General features: G+C 43.6%; 1 long non-coding RNA gene across 1 annotated transcript in view; it reads left to right on the plus strand.

Moving 5' to 3' along the window:
- The window catches only part of LOC134513393 (uncharacterized), a 38,588-nt gene extending 14,939 nt beyond the window's left edge, over positions 1-23,649 (plus strand). Inside the window, exons 4-6 of the long non-coding RNA XR_010070407.1 lie at positions 15,624-15,756; positions 17,947-18,082; positions 19,223-23,649. This is a non-coding gene — a long non-coding RNA (uncharacterized LOC134513393). The remainder of the gene's footprint in view (positions 1-15,623; positions 15,757-17,946; positions 18,083-19,222) is intronic.
- The last annotated feature ends 1,534 nt before the right edge of the window (positions 23,650-25,183 follow it).

Raw genomic sequence — 25,183 nt, forward strand, 5'->3', positions numbered from 1 at the left:
CCTGCAAAGACTCAAGAGAGTTGATTTAATCTGTAATGGCAAAAGCAAGGCAGAGAGCTATGCTCCTTCTGTTGCTTTCAGAATCAATAATGTCAGCCACTGCATCAGGAGAAAAGCAGATCCTTAAATTTAGATGTCTAGAGTACAGTTTAGCTGTTCCTGCCTGCCTGACTCTGGTTATTTGAAATACTTCGCAATGTGAGCACCCAGCACCGATCCCTGCTTCCTAATGTACCTCATATTAGGAACCCTGTGCTCTCTCAGTCGACCAATGTTAGCAGTCCTTTATTAGCTTTTTTGGATAGTACTTGGTGCGCTTTAAGAAGGCAAGGCTGTATGTAAGACCACAAAAAGTAGATTTGAGCAAGGTTTGTATAAAAAATGCACATCTTTTGGGGTTGTTGAATAACATTTTATGTCTCAGAATGAAATAGACAAGCTATGTTTACCCTTTAGGAAAAACAGATGGTTATTGTAGGGTGTGGGGAGAACAAACACAGAGGAATGGATTGTTTACAGTTGGGATTTTAGCATACATGGAAATTAGAAATATGTGGGGATGAAGGTGAAAAAATGAGTGCTTAGGAAGCAATATGGTCACACATGTCATTATTATCCAGAAAAATTCTCAGTTTGGATCCGTGTTCATTCAGATTTTCTTTTAAACATGCAACCTGGACTTCCAAACTGAGATGCATGGAGGGATGACAATGTCCTGTCTTCAGTTTCTTTAGATGATAAATTACATTACAAGAAGCTTAAGCTACCTTAAGTAGCATCTTCAGAGTAAACTTTTCTGGGAAATGAGTCGCAGTGATAACTACAGGCTATTCTGTGGTGATAGTGAGAGATGACTGACTTATCGAGAAAAGAGGAAGGATGAGACACCAAAAAGTGTCTTGAGGTATCATTCACTAGAGGAAACATGGGAAGCTTGGGAATCCCTATACAGAGGCTTAGGTCCAGTCTCTGACGGTCTACCATGTAATCAACAGGAAAATCCCATTGATACAGTTAAGTTCTCTATTAATAGCTTGATTCTTAACTCATGGAGATGTCAAGGTTTTTAGATCTCAAGGCATTATCTCCATCAGAAGCAGGGCTTCCTTGTTCTGCTTGCTCATAGCAGAGGTGATGGCAAGCTGGGTCACTGCTGGGGAAAGGAAGCCCGCAGGAAGTCCAAACCTAGTGCAGGCACAATCCTAATGGCTACAAGAGGTGTTGCAGGATACAGGAAATAGGGCCCATTTCTTCTGCTCAAGCGTTAATTCTCTTTAATGCAAAATTAAAAGAATAGGACCTATGTGAACAAGGGAACAGAAGTTGAAATGGGATTGACCCACTTTTACTTTCTTTTTTTATGCGGCACCTCCTAAATCATGCCAGGGAAGATGGATTATACTTTCAGTCATGAGATAAACCTGTAAACTAGTTCTTGTCTGCAGCACTTGTGTATTATAGATCTTGTGTCTCCTGAAAGATGAATAATTACAGTCCCTGGGGAGATACTCTTTCGAAAATGCAGTCATCATGGATTCTGCAGTGTGGGATAGCTGTATGGACAAAGATGATAAAACGAAGAGCCTTCTTGTCCCCAACAGGCATGAAAGTGAAATGTGAAGAAAGAACAGCTCTCATTAGATTAATGAGTTGGGCTTCCAATTTCTGGGCAAGTTTCTGTTTCCTTTGCTTTGATGAAATAAATACCATTTGATGAGGACTGCTAAGGACCATCAAATCAAACTGTGGCATAAACCAATTGCATACGCCTTGATTTAAAGCATGCTTGCCCCAACAGAATGTCATATGGAAAGAATGGATCCTTCAGAATAAATTGACTGGATTTTCTTTGCCTCTTTTCCTGTTTGGCAATCTGTCTTCATTGAAACCTTGGTGAATCAGATAACAAAACCTAATGAGCTGTGCATCATAAATCTGTAAGGTATTTCATGGATTAATTCTTCCCTGTGCATGCGACATTTACCCTATCTTTAGAATTTCAGGCATACTTATTATCCAAGTGCTACATGAATAAGAGTTTATAGGAATTCTCTGTGAGCATATGCTCCAAATATAACATACAGAGATGTTACATAGGCTCTCTTTTCCAGGAGCCTTTTTGGAGTAAATATTTGAAGTGTGTATTGTAAAGAAAGTAGTGCATAAGACACAGCCATGGTTATGAAGCAAAAGAGCTTTTCAGGTCAAGGAATATTTTGGGGTAGATGGAGAGTTACTTGTTCCCATATACTTGTCTGCAGTATCTTGCATGCAAAGATCACTGAGTGAAACTTCTCTGTCTGCCTCTGTTCAGTGCCACCGAACCAGGCAATTATCATAATTGGTACAGTTGTGCTCTTATTGCCACTCTGCATGAGTCGTAACAGGCATAATGGTCATGGAGACCCAGCTACCCTCTCACCAAGAGATGTCATGCACTCAAAAGGGAGCAGAATACAGTCAAGCTTATAGTGCTTTTGCCTGCCAACAATATTCACCATCATCCTCGGTTTTACAAAGTGTTTCTCAGCAGACTTTGCTCCTTCAATGCATTGGCCTAGGATTGATCTGGGTAGAACAAAGGAAACAGGATTTAATAACTATGCAAGTCAAAATGACCCTCCAGAAAGGTGACAACAGCTGGAAGTGCACGGAAACACAGAGCTTGAAATCTTCGCATACATGCAAGGAAAGCTCACCATTTTGCCTCTGGCGTTTGGTCTCAAAGTGGGAAAAGGACCAGAGATGTCTTCAGCTACCTCATTAAGTGAATGCACAGCTACTCTCCCAGGAGCAGGGTAGGGTGTTTGTCACTCTCCATCTTAAATGATATATTTCAAAGCCACTGTTGTTAGCTTCCAACAATACCTCAACCTTGAAAGGAGTTTCTGTGAAGAAAAACTTGAAAGAGTAAAGCATCTTCTAGCTCTAGGAAGACAAAAGATGATCGGCATTTAAAAAGATGAGAGTGCAGACACAATAGGATACTATTCAGGACAAGTATTTAGATTTTTGTTACTGCTTGTGCTATTACTACCACCAGTACTTTTGTTATTGTTATTATTATTATGATGATGATGATGAAGGCAAACATAAAAGGCCTGTGAATATGTTCCTCAATATACAATACCTAATCTCTCCAGAATGATAGCGATTATACAGAAATGGAAGGGAAAACAGCAGAATGAAGTAAAGTCCCAGCATTTAAGCTTCACCAGTCCTTAGGCAGTGACTCTTTGACCAATCCAAAAAACCAGGATATATTGATTAGACATGAGAACATAAAAAGCACATACCTGCTACAGCTTCACACACGGGAAAGATATAAGGTCTTGTCCAATTTTTATAGTGTTATACAATATAAAATTGCCTGGACTAACATTAATAGACTGTATTTGATCTGATCATTGCACCACTTCTACCTACACGCAGCATTTAAAATTCATATCAATATCACATTAGGTCAGAATCAATAACAAAACTCAAAGCTCTGTCAGCTTGTCCTAGTACAAAGATTAGATGTAAAAAATCTAAACCTTCTCATTATATCTCTTATGACTCAGAATCCTGTTTTAAGACACTTAGACCCCTAAGTCCCAATGTTATACCGAGTCCCAGCATTGACTTGAGATGGTGATGGTGTTTCTCCCAGTGTCTCTGGCCATGATCTATTTTCTGTTGGGGACCTGTCCCATATTGCTTTAGAAAATAGCATGTAACCATTCAATATTTTGCTTGTCGGCATTGTGTCACTGAGCAGTGTTGTGTCGAGCAGTTTGAAAAGGGCAATGGCTTGCAGAGTGGAGAAAAAAAACCAAAACACCAACAAACAATAAAAGAAGAAGATTAATCCCAGGGCAAAACCAAAGGGGATTTGCACAGTCCCTGAAATTCTGGAGCTTTTGGTTTGTTTCTCAGAGTGAGGCGTAAAAGAAGTCCAAGAATGGACAGATCCTGACAGCTTCACAGCCTGTCAGGGTGCTGTACACTTGTCCTGGAAAAAACCTACCCAGATATGAGCAGCCTGCTGTAGTCCAAGTCAAGAGTGAAGATAACCCCCATCCCATTCTGCTTCCTGCAGCCCCTCCATGTTCCCAGCTCAGGGATACTGCAGGAGGAGTGACCCTTGGCTGGCGTGAGGTGGAGGGAAGGGAGGAGAAATGTTGAACTGGTGGGCTGTGCTGCCATCTGATTGTTTTGCATATGCTTGAGGGGCATTTCTGCTAGAATGGGAGTGATAACATTAAGTGGGGAAAAACTGGCAGGTGGACTAGCGTACAGAAATCTAGTCCAGCTAAGTCTACCTAAATGTGCCTGGGTTCATCGAATCAACAGCAATACTTCCCGGCATTGGACGTGCAAAGGCTAGAGCCTAGGAAAAAAGAGGAGAAGATTTTGTGTAAGAGTTTCCTGTGAGGTGTGTGAGACAGGAGAAACGGCTTCAAAAATTCCTGTGAGCTGAGAAACTGTGCTCAGTTCTCACCATTATGGGTACTCTTCCAAGAGCTGAAATAACAAAAGCTGTTAGCAGAGCTGTGGGAGTTAGCCAGAGTGGCCATCAGACAGGAGAGCAGCAGGAGGAGAGAGGGAGCAGGTAATAGAAATAGGTCACTCCATCAAATCAGATCAACCTAAATCAGGCCTTGCAACTTGTCAAAAATTAATAATCTCAGACTGAGAGGAAAGGCTACAGCATGACAGGAAAAGCAAGCCACTAGCCTCCTCCAGAAGACTGAAATTGTTCAAGCTGTAGTTATATTTTAACAATTAAGTATTGCTACTCTACCTTGGTTTTTTATCTCCCTTTAGCAAGAATATTGCTTATTAGCATTTGATTCCTATTTGCAATGGATTCAGCTCTTCAAACATGAGAAATTGCACTACAATTTTCCTAGATTTTCTGGGGAGAAGTTCCCTAAAATTTGGAGCTTGTGTCTACAGCTGCCAACTGAGTCTTGGTAGGAGGGCTACACACCCCCAGTTTTGAAGGCTACCAGCTTTGCATGCACTTATTAGTTATTAGTGGAAAATTTTGCCCTAAGGTTCATAAAACTTTAGAAGAATTGTAACCACTTACAAGTCAGGAAATACTATTGCCCTCTTCCAGGTACCATGGGTTGACAAGGTCACGAGGGAATAGGCCAGTGAAGGTGATCCCACCAGGGCCATTCCTCCATTGACCATGTTCAAAGGAAAGGGCTCAATTTGGTCCAGGAATACCCTACTCTTTCAGCAAAATCTCACGATCGCAGTGTAGTATCCAGAATATAAACCATCTCCTGTCCTAAGTATTTAGTGTCTAGATTTTACTTATGGCTGACTATCCTCCGTGCTTTGTAGGGTGCAATGTAGGTATAGGGGTACAAGGGAGACTTGAGAGGTCGCATTTGTGGAAGGCTGGCTGTCAGCCACAGGACTTCTATGCCAGCCATGGTGCTCCTACAGTCTCAGCACACCCCTTTGATTTTCAAGATTTTTTTGAGAGTTTGTATTTAAGGAAAGAGGAAGGTGTGGAGTATCTACATGATCTATCCTGCTATATCAATATGTAAAATATCGTTATGTCAGATGTAACGTGCCCTGCATTATAGGTGATTAATTTTTATATTAGAGGGATGGAGAGAGAGGAAAAGAGGGGGAGAAAGATTATTTTTGCTAGACTGGTGGATGCTAGGCTGGAATTTTCAGGGTTAGGACAAGAGTCCTGGACTCATGAAAACTGAATCTTTTCAGGAAGGGATATTCTCACATTTCTGTGTCCTGCTGTTCAGAGAAGGATGTTTCCCGCTTTCTGTTCTTGTTGTGGCTGCTGTTGAATTCCATCCTACACTGTAGGCATTACCTTCATCTCTGGAACAAACATGCCTGAGTCTACCTGGGTTTGGGAGAACACTAGCCTCCTAACATATTTTACCAAAATCAGGTACTGACCTGTAGAAATAAAACAGAATCCCGCGTATTACCTTTTTACGTGTGGCCTTTGCCTTGTCATGCTGCACCTCCTTGCCTGCCCCTCCCCCCCCCCCCCAGTTCTGGTATGCATGGTAAAGAGGAGCTTGTATAGTCTGTAATGTTTAAAAAGATGTCAGAGGTATTATATAGTGATAGAAGAATTTTAGATACCGGCTGGTGCATGCGTGTGTGAGTGTGTGTGCGCACGCGCACCCATCGCCCTTGCCTACCAGATGAAATATACATGAGGGCCGCTCGAGTGTTTATCAATTCTTTCCACTGGCTGAGCCTGCAAAAATGCTCTCGTAGATTACTGGGTAGAGATGTGTCCTTTGAAGGTAAAGGGCATAAATGATTTGACTGCATTCTGCATGCATATAGTTATCCCGAGTATAGTTACACCAATTATTTTACCATCTGAAATCATTCAGCTGAAGAGTTCTATTTGCCTGAGCATCTAGTATAAGGAACAAATTTTCTTTGACTTTAGTTTGATACAGTCCACTAAAGGAAGAGGTTAAGGTGGTAAACATGGCACAAACCACGTATGGGCTCAGGTCTGCAGAAAGATGTGTAGGAAAACGAGTGAATAACACTACCCCAGGGAGCTTCAGGGAGCATTAATTCATTTGCTTTTCTGCTGCCTGCTGCCTATCGTATCCCCGGTGGAAATACTCCCGGTCACTGAAGAGGTGAGCCCTTATCACTTCCCCAGAGCATGGCAGTCACTTTGCATCTCCTTGCTCCAGCTGGGGCAAGTCAGGAATGTCTTGGTAAGGATGTAACTGTCAGGAGCACCAACCTGGTGGCAATTGAGTTATTACAGGAAAATGGAGTACAAGTCTTGCTATGAGCCCAGTAAAAGCCAAAGGGGAGCATCATTAAAAGGTGCATTTTTACGGACACTTTACAGCTAACAAGAGTGATGTTCCCTGGGGGAGCAGAGCCTGACCAAGCACTGTCTTGCTTGCCTAAGATGGATCATCAAGGAGATATAGTCTAGAAAAAGGTAAAGCCAAGATTAATAGCAAAAGTACAGTTAGCAACTTCACAGGGAGCATCCACGAGATAATTTATGACAGTGAAGGAAGGAAGGGTATGTACCGTGGTAAATGTTTGTATAAAAGAAGGGCAGTTCTGCAAAACAGGCTTATTAATATGAAAAATGAAAGATGAGGTGATTGTTGCATTTCCATAGTTAGGGAGATTTGAAGGCACAACTCATTCTTTTTTTTTACAGTAGCATCTTTCTCCATTAACTCTTCATAAGGATTTGGTTGCCCCTACAAGAAGATCTCTTCTGATTTTTTTTCTTGGCTGTTTCCCTAGGAAGAGAGCCACTCACACCTCAGTGGCATCAGGTTGATGTTTGACACGTGTAAGCAATTGGGAGCCAAAAGTAGCCTTATGCCACTTTGCTTTTTCTCTTGGGCTGGTTGGGAGACCAACTGACATCAAGTCAGGGTACAAAATCATTCCCAGACAGGGCATTTGGAGCCAGAAAGTTTATATATTGGTAAAATTGCTGATCACTTCTTCACTCTTCAGTCCCTGCTTTTGCTTTGGTGGCAGGGAGCTAACCTGGAACAGCCTGATAAGCAAGAGGCACTAGGTGTTTGTGGATTTAGCCTTCTAGGTTTGCTTGAAACAAGCCTACTGGCTTTCTCTCGGTGGCTCAGGAGTACTTAGTTCACCTTCCCTGTGAACTAGTACAGCCTCAGGTGAGTTTCTCCTGGTCATCCTCATTCAGCCCTGCAGCTTTGAGTGAAGAAGAGTGAAGCAATTTCCCTTGCCTGCCTGCTAACATCTAACACAAGAAGAGCAGAGGATATGTAGTTCACCCCCCACCCAGGCTTTTCATGGTTGGGTCTGCCACTTCCTAAGCCTTCAGGTCTAACCCTCAAGCCTTGATGGTCCATGTCTTAGGCGACGGAGGTGGCTGGTCCTGAGCCCCACAGCCTGCTAATGCAGATGACTAGCCAGCTGTACGAAACTCTGCCTTTTCCCAGCTGAGGGCTGTAGGAGTTGGGAGTGAACTGGTGTCGCCTACAGACACCCATACACAAATCGAGCTATACATAAATCCTACTTTATAAAAAGGATGTGCCTGACCTCAGCTACTCATCTGGCCTCCCTCCACATCCATGAAAAGAAAAGTGCCTCCTGAGAGCAATTTGTCTCCTTCTGAGATACGGGCTTAAGTCATCCATCGCAGCTCTCTCTCCCGCATGACTATAGGAAGCATAATCCAGTGAGGGGACCTCAGGTTCAGATGGTCAATGTTAGATGAGGCGAATCCCACCTCAAGAACACAGGGTCACACTGGGAGGGCATCATGGACCTGAAAATAGGAAACAAGTCTTGTGGCCTTCAAGTGGGGTCACCACCACTGAACCACCTTGTGGAGGATGCAGGACTGCTTTCTAAGTCTCAAAGAATAAGGTATGTGACGGTGTGGCAGTGGAGATTACTCTATGTAAACGTTGGTTTAGTTTAAATAACAGGGCTATTAGGGAACTAGCTGGAAGGCTGCACAGTGCCTCTAGATTAGCAATTAGCATGGCAGGGGTCATGACAAGACAGCCGGAGCTGGGAGTATGCTATTTTCAGAGTCCAGCTGCAGGTTTCTTTTGCCAAGCCCAAGAATCAAAAGATCCCAAGGATTCTGGCCATTAAAAAGCGAGTTCCTTGAAAGAGAGGTTCACTAAGATGTCAGGGAGCTATTTGCAGGGAAGGGACAAACAGAGAGACAGACTCCCACCAGGGGCCTGAAGAAGTGAAGCCTGCCTCTATACTAGAAAGAGGTCAGAGGAGCAGCTAACCCTGGAACTGTGACAAATCCCACATCTCAATCTCTTTTACACACTGGCTTTCCCATCCACCTAATCCTCTTTGTCACTTGTCCCTAGGCCTCTGCTATTTTTACCGTATCTCTTTTTGGATCTGAAATTACCAGAATGGAACAAAAGCCTTCAATTTATATAATGGCACGAAAATAATACTAAAGAAATCTCCCCCATAAAGTCTGAGACATTGGGCAGCATAAAATAGCAGAGGTTTTTGGTGAGCTGTCTGTGCCTTTTTTCTAAATGGTTACAGTTAATTCAGAACCCAGCAATGCATACGAGTAGTTCAAATGTTTTCTCTCAGTGTACATTACCTTGCATTATTTGTTATCGGCCATCTCAATGCCAACACTCTTCTCATTGTTTTTCACAAGTGGTACCAGTGCAGCAGCTGATGTTTTTCAACAGGCTATAAAGAAACGGCCATTTTGAGAGTAACAAGGGAGAGGCCCAGAGAAACGGGTGTATTGGACTCTTAGGAATGCACTAGGGGCAGATTGTGGAGGAAATTTTAAACGTATTTATATTTCACAGTGTAGATGTTTTTGCTGTGTTCACCACCCTCTCCTATTCCCACTCCTGGCAGGCTCACTGTGACCAAGGCACAACAGTGCACATAAGGAGTGGCAGTGCCACTGCCAAGGCTTCTGGCTTTATCTGATTTGGACAAGTGACATCTACTGCAACTCCTTGGTTCCCAGTCCCTGAAACTCTCTAAGGCGTTAAGAGTGGCAGCTGCCAGCTGCCAGAAAGTCAGTGCCTTCATCCCAAGCCCGGGATGGCTGTGGGAACATCAGGGCAATGCAGCCTTGGCGAGGCACAGGCTGCTCTTGGACCCAGCAGGGCAATGGGACAGATCTCCTCTCTGTAGCCACCTTATGGAAGTATCTGCTGGTTTTCCTTCCTCCTGGGCCTGATCCTGTTTCCGCTGGGAACAGGAAGACTCTAATTTTCACTTTTTTGTCACCTCTCACCTCCTTTCTTCCATTGATGTTGCATGGTGCTACGAGGCACGCTTCTGCCAGTGAGGCCCACTGTTTGAGGCTGGTGTGCTTGTGGCTCTGATGCATGGAGAGCTGGCTTCTCTCTAATAGCAGGACTCTTGCCAAAAGTGACAACACTGGCGAGGTCCAGCATGACTGTAGGCAGCACAGAAGTTTGCCTTCCAGGGAGTCTCAAGAAGCATCTGGCTCCTGAATTTCTCCCTCCTGAACCTGACATTGGATAACGTTAGTAATGAGGGACCTCCTCTTCTCCCCTGTCCATCTTCCTCAGACCCCTTCTCTGCTTCTAGCTCCTTTTTCAAGCCCATACTTCTTCCTCTGCTCTTCCTCCCAATGATACCAGAAAAAAGGAAAAATGTGTAACACGCAGAAAAATCAAACCTATTGACATCGCTGCTGATTCCAGCAGTGACTCATCTGCAGCCTCACACCATGAGAGCTAACTTTTATTGCTCATTATAAAACAATATCTCCTAATAGGGGGGTGCAGTGCTCTGTGCTGCCAATAAGAGGACATTTAGCCTGGAAATTTGTGAGTGTAATTTATAGGCAGGCATGCCCGCGTGCACACACACACAGGTAATGATGGTGTTAGCCGTCTGACAAATTGCGGGGCCTTGCACATTTGACCTCCTCCCCTGCCCTGTGTGCAGTACCGCGTCTCCCAGGGGGTTCATCCTGACATCCCACCCCGGAGCAGCTTCCAGCTGCTGCCATTTTGGATATCCTGCCTATTTATTTCTTTCCAAAGATCCTCCCTGCTCTCACCCCTGGGGTTACTTTGTCTTGACTGCCACCGCATGCAGGGCTCAGCTTTGTGCCAAGCCTCGCTTGAGGATCAGATACCTTATAATTTTTCTGGCTAGAAATGTGAACTTTATATCAGTGGTGGAAAGGGGAGCTTCAAAGCCTTCTGCCAAGATATTTAGCTTTTGCCTTTAGCCCTGAATATTCTCCACATAGCAGACTTCAAAGCTGAGACCTTTTCCTATGTACAGTAAAGTTATTCTGGACATCTTCTGAATCACTTTGGATTGATTAAGTTTAATCTTTCTTCCAATCTGAGCTGCATACAGTTCACCTTTACAGTAACTAGGGCTTGAGAAGTAGAGAGATCTCAGAACGTTCCCAATAAAATTTTTAAAATGTTTTCAAGCATTGCCAAAATAGTTTTGCTGTAAAATACGTGGTGTATAGTCTCTGATTCAGCGCATCTTTATCTTCTCCTGGATTCTAGTACAAGTACCTAACTGCTGAATAGTAATAGATTAAAGCACATGTTTAAACACTTTGCTGAATAGAGTCCATACGAAATACATGAAGTCGTGCTACAAGGTTTTTCCTTCACCCATTCAGGGCTGAAAGGACACATTCACTGGTGGCTTTGGCACTTGTGACTAAAGAAAGCATCTCACATTCATCTGGGTAAACAACTTCATATCACACTATCCGATGTCCTCTTGCCCTCTTTCTAGTCTGTTTGTTTATTTGGACCTCTTTATCGCAGCATTTAGACAAAATACTTGATTAGATATGTTTGTATCATGGCATGGTAGTAAATGACCTCAAATTACAGTGCTCTGTTTTTAACATTTTTGATAGGAAGATACTTTCATTGCTGGAGCATGTTAGTAGCAGTCAATCAGCGACATGTATTCTAATTGGTATATTACGATTTTAATTGCTAAACTTTGATAAATGTCAGTGTTGGCGCTGCTTCTCTCCCTCAGATCGTTTGGTTTTGATTTCTGATGATTTGCAAGCTTTATTTGACTCCCTCCGGCTTCCTGTTTGGTTCAAGAAGAGTCTTTTCCCATTTTCCTCCACCCACAAAGCAAAGGCTTCCCTTTGCTCTTCTGAACCTGCACATTGCAATTATAATCAGTAATGAAAAGTCAGCAAATGGTAATTTAAACAGTTGCTTTTCAGTAGAAATAAATGCTGGATCCTCTCAAGCAGGCAGGGCAGGAGATGAGCCTGTCAGTCAGGAACTCTCATGCTTGGCAGGGTGATTTACCTGTCTGATGTTCCTGCTCGTTCTCCATCATAAAATAAAAACACTTCACTTGTCAAACATCTTCCTTTTTTGGGATGTGTCTCACACGCACGCTGCTTGTCCATTTGAAACTCAGCTGCACCTCTAGCAGTCAATCTGACAGCTCAGCCAGACACACTCTATCCTAAAGAGATTTCCCAGTAGCCCACTGAAGCATCTCAAAAGCTTGGGGCCTGCACAATAGAAAGATTTTTTTTACTGCATTATTTTTCTTAACAGAGAATTAACTATTTGCAGAGACAGAGCAGGACTTTAGAGTTTTTTAAAACAGGAAAAAAACCCCAAATCCTCTAGACATTGAAATGCCCCAGCTAATGCCTAAGCTCTCCCTCCTACGACAGCTTGTGTTGAGTAAGCAGATCCAGAGCTGTGCTAATAACAGATCTGACCACCCAGGCTCACTGAGGTGGGTTGCTCCTCAGTCACTGTAACTTTGGGATGACTCTTGAGGCCATATCGCCTCACTAGCTCCTGACCACAGCTGTCAGCATTTGTCCTTAACTTGCCTCTGTAACCTGGTGGCCAAGCCTGAATGTACGGCTGGGACAGCCAGCCCAGGCTCCTGCCCCTCACAGAGGCACCTGGGTGGGTCTCTTATCTGTACTTCAGACCAAGAAGGAGGGAAGTGAAGACAGAGAGGCTCAGTTTATTCCTGTTCTTTCTAATTCAGGGCTAAAGGACTTTGCACACCACGGGACACAGAAGTTACTAAACTGTGACCCACCCTACTTGGTTATCTCAGTAAGATGAGTATCTAGTGCTTCAAGGAGAGCTCCCAGTCTGGGGACAAACTGTTTATTAAGAGAGTTTCTTTCCAACTCTGAGTTGCCAATGGTTGCTTTCTGCTCTGAAGCCTCAGAGTCACCCTCAGAGGGTGGTGAGTCACTGGAACAGGTTGCCCAGAGAGGTGGTGGAGGCCCCATCCCTGGAGACATACAAGGCCAGGCTTGATGAGGCTCTGAGCAACCTGATCTAGTTAAAGATGTCCCTGCTTACTGCAGGGGGGTTGGACTAGATGGCCTTTAAAGGTCCTTTCCAACCCAACACATTCTATGATTCAATGATTCTATGAGTTTTTACCAGCATTATTAGGATTTTGGGGAAACAACAGCCATCGGGCCAGCTGTGTGAAACTAAAGGTTGCCCAGTTTGGTACATCTGCATCTGCAAGGACAGGATCACAGCCAAGAAGATTGGAGAACGTTAATTATGAATCCAACTGCAAACTCTTACATCTTGTCTCTGCTGGCATCAGGAAGGATATAGAGTGACTGGACTGCAATATGGACATAGTGTCTAGCATGTGCCATCCTTTTACCTAGCAGGTTGGACTTCTGTCATCCCTGACACTGTGCAGATCCTCCCACTGTTCACTCCCTGCAGCTGCCACAGCTACAGACCTCAGTAAGAAGCCTGCTTTGCTCAGGAACCTGGAAGCTATTTTAAGGCACGAGGTTCTTGCCATGCAAATAAAGGTAGTGTTACACATCTTGTTCTGAAAAATCACCACCATTCAATTAATCAGCCAGTTATTCATCTCACACTGTAATTGTAGCCTGTATGCCACTCACCATCTCTAGGTATGTTGAATGAACTGATCTCATATTTAACAGTTTGCCAACACTATAACTGAATGCAATTATTTTGACAAAGATTTTCCAGCATGGGATTTTACAACACACAGGTTTTTTCCTATGTTCTGAAGTGAGGGGACAACCTTAGTAATTTAAACATCAATGTTTCTCCTCCTGTAGTTTACACCTGGGAAACAGAAGCACAAAGGCAGATTAAGTGGTTTTCCTATGTTCGCCCAGGAGGACAGTTGCCAAACTAAATTAAAATCCAGAACACAATCCACCAGCTCAGCCCCTAGGCCATGTTGCCCACAATGGAGGGTCCTGATGTACATAAACTAGGATGCAAAAGGGAGCACAAAACTGATTTCAGGAGATGCCAAAATGGTCCTCAAGCTCAAGGCTGACAGAGGCAGAGTAACAGGATAAGCTAGCTGAAGAGCAAAATACTGAGACATCAGAAGAGTGAAACAGGCCACTGACTATATGAAGCCACCTCTTTTCTTGGCCAAATGATGCACCAATTAGTGGTTGGTTAATATTTAATACAACATATGTTTTAGCATTAGAGTAATATGCCAGGACAAAGGGCATCACTGTTTTGATAAGTGATTGAACTTTCAGCATCTTGGAGGAAAGAGAGAGGGAGATTTTTATTTTCAAAGCGAATGAAGGGATTGGCACACACTATTGCCTAAAAATTTAATTTCCTATCTTTTCCAATTATATTAAAGGCAAACCAAATGACTCTTATGTTGGCTGAAAATCTTAGGGTATGAATACTCAATTGAAAGCTTTTGCATTATAGCAGCTTAACAAATTACCACCCATCTGGTAAGCCATCATATCTGGCCCCATGTGTGCTCTTAGGCGTCCTTATATCGTAAGTTAAAGCACATCAGCATCGGTGGGTTGGTCTGTCCCTCAGAGGTGCTAATGCCATTTGTTTGGAAGGGCGACAGCACCCTTTGGCCAGGTGGTAGGAGCACACAGCCATCTGCTGAGCTTCTGAAACATGTGGCAGTAAGGACTGGGAGCTATTGTCAAATCTGCACCTTCTGCAAGACAGATCCTGTGGGGTAAGGAAATGACAGGAGCTGCAGACACAAAGCTTTTCAGGATTTGACCCAGCGATACCTCTGGCAGACATCTGCAGTCTCTTCCACATGTCCAGGGCTGATAAATGACACCAAAGGCACATAATAATGGCCAGCTGTTTGGTTCATTGGACAAGGAGCACTATTCTTACCAATTTGAATAACTTAATTGTTTTGAGAAGGTCTTTAATTTGCAGCTTGTACTTTGAATTAGCCTGTACTGATGGTGCCTGATGAGATCTATTACCCGCATTAATAAGAAGGGGCAGTGCCTCAGTGTTCTTGTAGCATGCACTTTTAGACTAAATAGCAAATATCAGAGTATAGCAGGACAAGAGGAGACGGTGGCATTGAAGACATTGATCTGAGCTACATGTCTCTCCCAGAACTGTGCAATTTTTGCTGTAGACACAATCAAATATGTCAAATGGCTGCTAAAATGTAAATGTTAGCAGTCAAGGTCATCTTCCAAGGGATACCGAACAGCATGCCCCAGGCAGGCCCCATTAGTGGCGGCACTGACAGCGTTCCCATCACCTTGTCCTCCCCCAGCTCTTTGCTCCGTGCTGAGAAATATTCCAGAGGCAAAAGTCTTTTCCATCTGATGCTAAAAAGCTGTTCCCTCCTCCCAGCCGGCCGAGGCTCAAGTTTAATAAAAATCCTCATTAGTTGTCGTCTAAATATGCAGGAGGTCCGTGCCAAGTATTGCAGCTGAGTTAGGGAAAGCCAAGGCAGGTTCTAATTAAAGATGGGGCCAGACCAAAACCTTGGGTCACAGGCCTATACCTTGTGGAAATTTGGATCCAAGCTCTGAATGCCACTGATCAGGATGATCTCGTCACTCAAAGCCCTGGGTACTACCTGGCGGTGCAGTTGTAAACCCCTCAAAGAGACCCTTTGATTCAGTCACCCTGTGTAAACGTGGTGGAAATTCTCTGGCTGCTTCACTTTAATTAAGGCATGGGAAGCTTTAATTAATACAACATGACAGTGAAAATACAATCACTAGAACGGCCCCTGTTGTTTGTTCGCATGTTAATTTTGCATTTTGCACGCTTTTTTTTTTAACACGCTTGTTTTTTAATTTTGTGCAGTTATGCTTGAAAACCAGTAGTGGCAGCGACGAAGTGTTCCACAAGGAGCCCGGGGGAACAGAGTGTTAATAAGCGCTGGGTTTGGCACCTGAGGAACCACGGAGATGCTGAGGGATTATATAAAACAAACAAGGTAGCTGAGTTTTTCTGTTAACATGATCATTAGGGAAGGACTGAAAATCAATGATATCTTATATTTCTGTATTTATGTTTCAGGGTCAACAATGTACTGCAACATGTAGGATCAACAAGACACAGATTTCTCATATTAGTTTCCCATGATTATCACTAGCAAAAGCCAGTTTTTTTAAAAAAAAACAAACCTAAATTCTGCAGCAAAGATAGAGTGTCATATGGCTGTGAGGTCTAGAGCACAAAAGAGAAATCCTGAATCTGAAACTGTGTGGCCCAACGACGCTCACCTTCCCTTGTAACTTAAAATGCAGAGTCGCTCCCTGTTTAAACTTCTGGGTTCCTGGTCTCCTAACGTTAGGAAAGAGCTGAGCTCCCTTCCAGCTGAGCAGAAATGTTGTTTTCATCCTATAGCTTTTACCGTGCATTTGTAATGGGGTGTTCCCCCTGCAGCTTCGTTTTTGTCCAGGAGCAGTGGAGATGCTGGTGGCAAAAACTGAAGCCGGAGTTTGAATACATTAGCACATTTCCACCAAGTCCCCAAAACACAGGCTCATGTTAGCACTTTGCTATTGACAGAGAGGCCCCAGCTGGAAGTCAGGTATAAATATGGGCTTTATGGTCATTGGGAACACTGACATTCTCCTGATAATCCACGACTGGAACAGCTCAGCTGTTCTAACAAAATGTAAATATCTACATCTGAATGACACACCTCCCTTTCTGTTAGGGCTACTGGTCTGGAATAGAAATTTCATCTCATCCTAAAGGCTTCAGAGACTAATCAGACCCTTAAAGGATCTCTCCTGAGCTCCTTGTGTTCCTCAGGTGACTTGCTTTTACACAGATTTTGCATGGTGGGCGTTGAATGTTAAATGAAATGAGTTCCACTTGTCACATACATGACCCGCTAACTCTGAGGTCAGAATCCTGCCTGAACATTTTCAAGGAGTTCTAGTCAATGTTATTTAGACTAATGGTTTATTGATAGAGAACTTAAAAACTGGGGCATTTTTGCTCTACTTATTCACTTAGGGCTAGAGCTTACAAAATACCTTCTTCCCAAAACGTTTTTCTATTGAGCCTAGCTTTGGACATGTTCAAAGTAATTACGTTAAGCTTCATAAAAAATTTTGCAAAATCAATACTTTTCAGATGATTCTGCTTGTCAGTAGCACATAAGAAGCTCTAAGAAATCCATGCTAGACTTAAAAGTTGTTTTTCCAAATGGCATCTGTGTTGCATCGTGAAAAACTAGTCCGAAAACACTTGCAAAGTTCCAATGACCTTAAAGAGTCAGGATCTTTTATTCTTCCATTAATCACCTGACAACTCATGGTCATAGAACAAAGGACAGGTCATATTCAATGTGGCCTCAGCCAGAGCTGCAGCTCCTGACCTGCCATGTCTGTAGAACCAGACAAGTGTTTGCCTGAAACACCATTACAAGCTCTAGTCAACCACGTTGCATGCAGAGATGTTAGCTACTTGCAGCAAAAAGCATCATGGCTATTGCTAATGGCAATTGTGGGACGTGTATAGCACACCAGAACTCAAACAACCTTTAGCTGAGAGAAGAAATCAGAGCTGGTGAACAAACATTAATATTTCTTTCAGTTGTGTGAGACTCCTGTGAAGATTTACATAATTAATCTTCAGCAACAAAACATTTATAATGCATTTTAATAATCTGGGTGATAGACAGGTCATCTTAATTACCATCTTGCTTCCTGGTTTTTTAAAAGCCATTGTTTCCAAGCTCTTAGCTTAGAAGTGAATAGCTTGTATCAGCTTGAAGACAGCACAGCAAGTTTGCAGATGATTAATGCCTGAGTGCTTGGCACTAACCAAGGATCTGAAACAGGTCCAAGCCCTTGCCCTGCCACTGGCTTCACACGTGACTGGGGGGAGCAAGTGGTTTTGGGCATACTACTGCACTGCTGATATCCTAGTTGCTGATATCCCAGCAACTGATATCTGATACCCCAGTTGCAGGTTCAGTCACCTCCCTCTTCTCCCTCCTACAACTACAAAGTAATTGTGGGGATCTGTTCTGAAATACATGTGTAAAATTGTGTATGTGGCTTGTAGGTTTTTGTAGGGCTTTTTTTGTTTGTTGGCTGGTTTAGTTGTTTTTTTAAAGATATCTCACTGAAATATTTTTTTGTTGTTAAATCCTATTGTGTCACAGTCTGCTGAAGAGATGCTAACTTCTTGTGAGAGGAAGGAAGGGCAGAATGAACAGCTGGAGATGGACTCTTGGTCATCATGAAGAACTTGATTCCAGCCTAACTATTAGGATGACTTTGATCACTCTCCTGTACAAGGTGAGTGTAGAGGAAGGATTTCAAGGACAACAATAAGGTGTTTTTTACATCTCTTTGGGGAGATGCTGTTTGAAACTCAAAGGGGGACCGTGGAGAACATGGTATGAAAGAAAAGGGACTTGTCTGAAATTCAAAGGGGGCAGCAGAGACTAGAATCACGGGCAAACAGGAGACAGAAATCACCTTTTAAGTGCTGAAAAGAAGATGACAGCACAGGGGCAAGCAAGGTCTTTACACAAAAGAGAAAGGGCAGGCAGTGGAGGGATTCACCAGGAGAGCTGACATGGGCAGGCGGACAGGCTGTGAAAATGATCTTTGCAGCAGTGCTCTAGAGGAATACTGGCAAGGCAAGATTGTGTTATTGCTGAAGAAAAGGATGCTGCAAGAACTGAGACCCAAGATAATGAGCACCTGGTTGAGGGTTCTATTTGTGTAACTCGATTAGCAAGTCTGGATTTTACTTTTATTTAATAAAAGGTGAGACTTTAAGCTAGGGCTTGGATGTGAGAAGCCAAAGAGAAGCTCACACCCAGACTGTGAGCTTGATGCAAGGTAACAGTGTTATCCAATTGCTCAAGAAAGAATGAGCAGGAAAAGCTGGGCTTTGACAGGAAAAGCTCTGTTGCAGCCTGGCATAACTCGCCAACGTCTCCTAATGAATTGCTAACCAAACAGATATTCTAGTTTGGACAGAAAAAGACCTTTCCGGTGCAGAGAGCAGATCCACCAGTGAGTGGTGTTTGCAGAGTAGAATATCCAAAATTAGAGGATTGCGGGAAAGAGGAGTGCAGATCTGTGGAAGTAAAGAGAAGGAAGAGAAGGAGCAGATCTGGTCATGATGCAGGTGGCTGGAGAGCTGGGAGTGCTGGGTCTTCCTGGGACAGAGGTGTGCCACCACTGCCTGATGCCAGCTGGGCTTGGAGTAAAGCCAAAGAGGCAGGCTGGAGCTCAGGATGGTTTCTTAAGATGTGAACCACTGCTTTTGAGAAAGGACCCCAAAAATCAAGGTGAAGTGGACTGTATGGCAGGACAGAAGGTATAGAACAAGCCACGGAAATACCATTTTAAACTTATAATCTATTACAGAGAAGAATAATCTTGCTCTCTAACTCTCATAACCTGGTATTCTTCACTTTCTAGGTGTGTGTAAGCCAAGCTTCCCATCACGGTGGCTCAAGAAGTCTCTTATCTTGAAATGATCACTAAGAAGACTAGGAGATAAAACCTATCTATAGGAGTGCCCCCTCCCACCGGGCTGTACAACCAGGCCTTTCAAGGGAAAAAAGGGTGGCTGGGCTTCTGCGAGTAAAAGCCTGTTCAGTCTTCTCACCTGAATAACCCTGCAGAGTGCATACTGTCGGAATGCTTGTGTGTCTTTGTATCTTGTGCTATCTTGGCATCTCTGCATCAGCACAAAGTCAAAAGAGCATATTTTCATCCTATAAGAACTGGTATCCTGGCATCAGGCTGAGCATTGTATAATGCTCTTGGGAAAAGGTTTTACTGCAGTCATTTGAGACTCTGGTGACTGAAGAGGGTGAAAATAAAAGAAGAAATCAAATAGGGATCTTGATAAATAGAATTTCAGATCTTGCATAATATCATTCAATGGCAACAGCAGGTGTTTGACAGTACTGTGAACTTCCTCAGAATGGGATCCTGCCAACATGGCTGTGATTCAGTGCAATGATTCAATGACTGCAGGACGGTATCCTGCCAACCAGCCTTCCAGCAGAAAACTGTTCACCCCACTGCAAGCACTGCCAGTCCATTAGCATTTCAGATTTGGTCTATCTGCCTGTCAGTAGAAGGCGTGCATCCCCTTCAGGTAATGGAAGGAGGGAGGGACAAAAGTTCCCTCTTCTCCCAGGGAATAAAAGGCAAAATTATCAGCTGCAATGCTATCTCTGAGGATGAACATGGGATGTGTTTTCTTTAAAGATGAGAGTTTGAAAAAAAATGGCTTCCTTTTGTTCTCCAGCCCTGCTTTTCCTTCCACCTCCAACCAGAAGCCTTGTTATAATAAGACATGAGGTTCTCATCAGCTTTCACTTATGCCTTCTAAACTGTGCAGAAATACTACCAACATCGTGAGATAAGCAAAGAACCTCAAGGAGCTGCCGTTAGTAGTCCCTCCTATAGATATTTTTTTCATCTGCTACCCTGCAGCTGGGCAAGAACCAATGCCTTCCCCATTATCCTCCCCAATGCCTGCACACTGAGCCTCCTGTGCTCCTGCAGCACAGACGTGCAGGTATATGCCCGTAGCAGGAACATTCCCAACCACGTGTCTCCTGGAAACACTTGGCATGAGTGCAGAGGAGGACAGGCCTCGATCAGCCATCACCCTCCAGCTATGCAGCCCACTAGCCTGCGGCCGAGCTACGTGAGATGAAACCTCCTTCAAGCAAACACGCGGTTAGGGGTGCGACATGGCGGGAGCAGACGCAATTTAGCTCAGCTGTCCTCTTGCTCCGTTTTTCCATTGTGTAGCAGAAGGAAAACAGAGACTGGAGCTGAGAAGCAATTCACAGCGCTGCTACTGTAATCTTTGTTACAGCACAATGTTCTCATTCTTGCCCGGCTCTTTTAAACCTGCGGTAATATGAATAATGATATACTCCACTTACGGAGACTTTGTTAAATACTTTGCCTTTATCACAGGTGCTGCATAACCTTCTAGGATCAAAAGGGGCTCTTTGAGAGGTGATTAGAGCAGGAGGGAAGGGTTTAGTGGTCTAAGCGGCACATTTGCAATAATTAGGCTCCCTGGAGTGATAGGTTCAAATCCTAGCAGGGTTGACTCAGCCCTTCATCCCTCTAAAGCAGACGAAATTAGTTTTCTGTAGTAGGGTCTTTTGGACAAGAACTTAAAAAATACACAGGCACATGAGTTTCTTCTTTTTACTGCAAGGCTGAATTGTACAAATTTATAAACCAGAGACTCGGGGCATTTCACATAAACATAGCTGTTTGCCCAAACCCTACTTGCCAAAAACCTGTCTTCACCCTTGCAGTGACCGTGCAGCTCTCCTGCTGCCAGCCTCCTTCCCAGAGGGGCTCTTCGCTGGTGAAGCGTGTCGTGTACTGAGGGCTGTGGTTTGGGATAAAGCAATGCAGCTTGAATGTATCCTATTACTAAACGTAACCATCAGCCTCTAGTTTTTAGACTACCCTTTAAAAACGAGTATTTTCTACTACACATTGATTTTCCCTCACTTGAGCGTGACTAGCCCAGTCATGAGTCAAAGCAGAGCATGGGCTCACGTAGCACCATAGGCTGAAGGGGAGTTGACTGTGGTTTTTCTTTAAAAAATAACCAAAAAAAGCTTTCCTAGGATGATTCCTGTTCTTGGAAGGGGTGGTGGGGAGTGGTAGTGGAGGGGTGCCTTTTCTGCCTGTCTATTTGGTTAGCTTGGAGGAAGCCAAGCTCATTGTCAGCAGGGAGCAGTTCAAGAGGAACTCCCAGAGCAAGCCTTTGGGAGCATCCTTGAGGGTAAGGGAATAGAAAATGAAGAAAAGGGCATTTCAACCTTGTATCCTAGGGCTTTCCTTAGCACAGACAAAAATCATGCAACCAAAGAAATGACAGCGAAGAGACAGATCGTGAACAAAACACACCAAAAAGCTTATTTTGGTGGAAACAGAAGAAGGGACAGGGTCGGAGGCCATGGGTAGGGGGCTGGGACAGGGAGCAGTAGGTGGGGAGAGGTGACGAGAGGTTTCTAGGGACCGCGCAGGGAGCAGAAGGGATGAACTGGCGGAGGAAATAAAATTCCCGAAGATGACATAGAAAACAACCATTTGGAAATGGAAAAAAGGTGAGAGAGGAACTGACAGGGACCAAAGACAGACACGGCTAGAAAAAATGTCATCGAGCCTGAAGGAGAGGGAACATTGCATTTATTCCTCTTTGGTTTTGTTTTCCTAGTGGAGGAGGAGCGTAGTGAGGAGGCAGGCTGTGCCTGGCAATGGGCTTTCCTGAGTTCTTGTGGAGGGTCCTCTTGCACTTCTCCATGGCCTGGAGATGCAGATACTGTAGACCAAGCCGGCATTTTGTTTGTCCAACCCTAAAGTTGTATACAAAACTCTTCTCCAACAAAGATAACTGTCTTCCCCATGCAGTCAATACTGGGAAAAAGGAGGAGATGCAAGTATGGCTGAATAGCAGTCGAGTACAGCTAGCTAATTGCAGCTTCATGTAAGCTCTTTCATAGCCGTTATCATAACTGTATATATTTCCAGCCCAATTCGTCTGTCTTTTCCGGCCTCCTGTCTTTGCAGCTGCCTCCTCTTCTCCCCTTCCTGATGGCTGCAAATCTCTGCTTATCACCCGTTTTCATGCTGTGTTTTGTCTGCCTCTTTGTGTTCATCCCTGTACCAGCTTCTTGGCTGCATGTGGCAGTTTCTTATTTCCTGGATGTTGTGAGAGACCAGTATGAACTACTTGCTTCAGTTAGCATGTGTGACCTTTTGCCTTATTTTGTTTTTTCGGATGATTTAGTTTTACACATGTTTACACTAAGGACTAGTTTTGCAAACTGAAGTGGTCAATATGAATGTGCAATTGCTATGTGAGGCAGTAAGAATTAAGACAATTATTTATTTATAAAATTTCTTTTTGTATGAATGTATCCATCCACTGCATGAATTTTTCATGCAAGCTCATCTTGAAAAAAACATTCCCTCCTCCCGGGAAGGATTTGAACTCTTTGGGGAATTCCCCCAAATTCTCCTGTTTTTTTTCTTTAATTGAACCCCACCGTGTAAGAAGAGCTCCGTCTACAATATTGATTGCAGAAAAACATGCAGACCTGTCAGTCTCTCTTTTCCCAAGGCAAAACTCTCCTATTGTCCTTTTCTGCCAGGGTATAATCTCAACAAAGACAGACTTCAAACAGTTAAGCTTCTTCCTATTGTATCGGGACTATACGTAGTGCTCCACTTTACATTCACATTTAACAGGTTTCAAGCTTCAGCAATAAACTAGCAACGTTTTTCCTTCATGACAGCTGTTTGACAGCTTTTGAAAATGGATAAAAAATGGAAAATTACCCTACAGAGGAAACATCTCTTCATAACTCAGGCTGAGACATGGCATGAATGGAATAACACACTTATTGCATTCTGGGCACTGAACATAAAATGCATTGCCTCCTTCTATTCCACTTGATTTGATAATCTAGTACAATTTAGGTCCCTAATAAATTAAATTGTTCAGAAACTTGGTTCACTGCCTAAACTCTGTGCAAAGCTGTGCTGTTTAACGATGCCTTTCTTTCTTTCAGTGTCTTATCTTTGGGATAAATAATTCAGCCTAATAAACCCTGTGATCTGGGAGGTTAATTGACACCCACAGTAATTCCCAGCTTGTGTGCAGCACCCATATTTGTCTGTCTTTCACAGAGTCGTGTAGCATCACCTGATCTCCGCGGCTCACCAGTCAGGTTCCCTGCATTGCCAGAAGCCCTAATCATTGCAAACGCCACTTCTGCTCCTGAACAGGCAAGGGCCTGAGGTCCACGCGCTTGTTCTGTTTCCCCCAAGTGGTTATCTGGTTGATTTCTAAGAAAATCCTAGGGCAATTTGGACTAGACTGCAATATAAAAAAAAAAAAAAAGAAGTGAAAAAAAGTGGAATTAAAAAGATATTATGAAGATCCACAAATATATTATCTGGGGGATTTATTCATAGGTGATGTGTCCAGCTGTACGGCGGGATGAATACCTCCTTATTAATTATTAAATTGCTCAGATGGTCCTCCTCCCCAAAACCTGACATTTATTGAAAAAAAGTAATTGAGAAGGATTCGGCCAGTTCCACTCCCTGTGTTCGAGTGCTGTATAACCGCTATCTCCACCAGCCCGCTCCCTCGGTCTCTCTCTGCTTTCAGGCTAACACACAGTTTATTGGGTATCAATAAAACATAAGAATTACTCCTGGTATAACAATAGCACCTCTTTGCAACCTTCAGCCTGCTTAGCTCCCAGGAATAGCGTGCTAATGAGGGTGCACGGCGTTTTGGACAGATGCTAGAGTGTTATGCTGGGCTGATAACTGGGTCTCTTGGATCAAACACTGCGCTGGGATGACTCATGCCTTTTACTAATTTATAAGAGCAGTCTTCCTTGAAATCCCAACGTAAATACTACCGCCCTGTTCTCTGTGAGTGGCTACAGCCTTGAAGTCAACAAAAGTAATGGGCTCTCTGTGTGGAATAACGAGTCACCGGCATATTCCTTTTTATCCCCCGGATGGAATATTTGAATTTTGGGTTGTTTTGTGTTGTATTTTTTTTCCCAGGGGCTGTAGGAACACGAGGGCCACATGGTCTGAAGAGAACCACAGGACAGGGCACAGAACAACACAAAAAGGCTGAGCCTTGATTTGGTAAAGAAAGAGGGAGATTGGAGCAGTATCGCAAGCCTGATGGTTTGGATGCACGTATTTCTCAAACTTAAAATCAGGGCTCATTTTCTGTATGCATTATAGTTTCTTTTACAGGATGGTCACTAGACAGGACAGTGTCCTATTCACACCTGTCAGGAGTGACCCGCTGTGGGAAATGAGGCTTTTAAAAATCAGACAGAGCTCAGTATGTTTCCTTTCCCATTTTGATTGAAGACGCGTTTGCAAGTAAGTGTTTCTAACTTCCTGGCTTGTATTGATTTTTTATATCCCTGTGATTACTCTGTGCAAACGAGGGTGTTCATGCACTGGCATGCCTAGATGAAAAATACCAGATGCCTGATTGTAATTTCTAAAGACAATGGGCAAACCTAAGAGTGAAGACATGGTTCACGTCTTCCCCCACTGACATACAGTGCTTTAACTGAGCACAAAAGCAGGTTCCTGAATTGCCTGAGCGAAGCCACTTTCACAGTCTATTTCAAGCACCTGCCACCTTTGCTTGCAGATCAATGGGTGTTGCTGTCCCCAGTGTGATGTCCCCACCTAAGTCTGGAATACCCTAGGACAGGATGGGATAACTCATCAGTTGTGTCTCTCTCCACTGACTCTAAAGGGAAGGCAAATGACGAGCTCAGATGGTACGCCGGATCTTTAGGTAACTTAAAATAGGTGAGAAGATCCCCTGAACTG

Source organism: Chroicocephalus ridibundus, chromosome 3, assembly GCF_963924245.1.
Source record: "Chroicocephalus ridibundus chromosome 3, bChrRid1.1, whole genome shotgun sequence".
Classification (NCBI taxonomy): Eukaryota; Metazoa; Chordata; class Aves; order Charadriiformes; family Laridae; genus Chroicocephalus; species Chroicocephalus ridibundus.